Source organism: Oryzias melastigma, unplaced genomic scaffold, assembly GCF_002922805.2.
Source record: "Oryzias melastigma strain HK-1 unplaced genomic scaffold, ASM292280v2 sc00384, whole genome shotgun sequence".
NCBI classification, from domain to species: domain Eukaryota; kingdom Metazoa; phylum Chordata; class Actinopteri; order Beloniformes; family Adrianichthyidae; genus Oryzias; species Oryzias melastigma.
Genome location: NW_023416981.1, coordinates 20,815 through 21,886, shown reverse-complemented (window position 1 = coordinate 21,886; position 1,072 = coordinate 20,815).

Below are 1,072 nucleotides of genomic sequence, written 5' to 3'. Positions count from 1 at the left end.
TAGTTCAGCAGAGGAGGAAAAGATTTGGTCCTGACAAAAAATGAACATGAAAGTGTTATGGAAATTTGATTTTTGATGTTTTTTTTTTATTTATTTTATTTTATTGAACGTTGATTTAGGTTTTAAATTTAAAATGCACTTCACTTGCACTTGCATTTTATGTTACAGTATTTTATTGTTAGGAAAATGTATCTCAATACAATGTTACAAAATAAAGTATTTCTGATGAAAACTATATATTTTACCCTTCTTGTTTTCATAATTAATGAAGAACTGCTAAATTCCACAAAGCACACATTTTTTCCCTTAAAGGCCACGTTTTAATGTGCGTTTAATCGCGGGTTAACTCAGGACAATGCGATTAATCGCGATTAAAAATCTTAATCGCCTGACAGCTCTAGAAATAACATATCTAAAAAAATACAATTTTAATTTTCAGGAATTTATTCATTTTATTTAATTTATGCTTTTTTTGTACAGTTTTTGGAGTGTTTTTGTCTTGTTGTCAGCCTGCTGATTTGTCCCCTATTTATTTTCTCCCTCAGCTTCTTGTGATGAAGGCTCATGAGTCTCACCTGTTAACCACTTCACGTTATTGCTGATGTTCACTTCAGTGTCAGTTCCTTTGCTTTGTTTTCATGTTGCAATGACTGTCAAAGAGTGGATTCCTGAAGGATTACTGAGTTTTCATGCAAAGACCAGGCATGTCCAAAGTGTAGCCCATGGGAAACTACGTCCATTTTAAAATTTCCATTAGGCCGTATCTTGTTGCTTTATTCCAGCTTAAGTTGTATTTGCTCTCATTGTGATTTTTTTTCTATCTTCATTTCTTTTCTCGTTTTGCCTATTTTTGTCAGTCATTGTGTTTATTGCTTTTCTCTCACTAAGTGGAGGTTTTGTTTTCTTACCTTAATACATATCTACTTGCTTTGCCATGAGTCTGTTTCCTGTTTTCTGATTCCTTCTCATCCTGTAAAAGTGATCCTTTCAAAAAAGTGGCTACATAATCAATGTTTCTCATTTATAAAGAAAAAAGACCATAATTTTTGTATAAGTTATTTTTTTTCTTAGA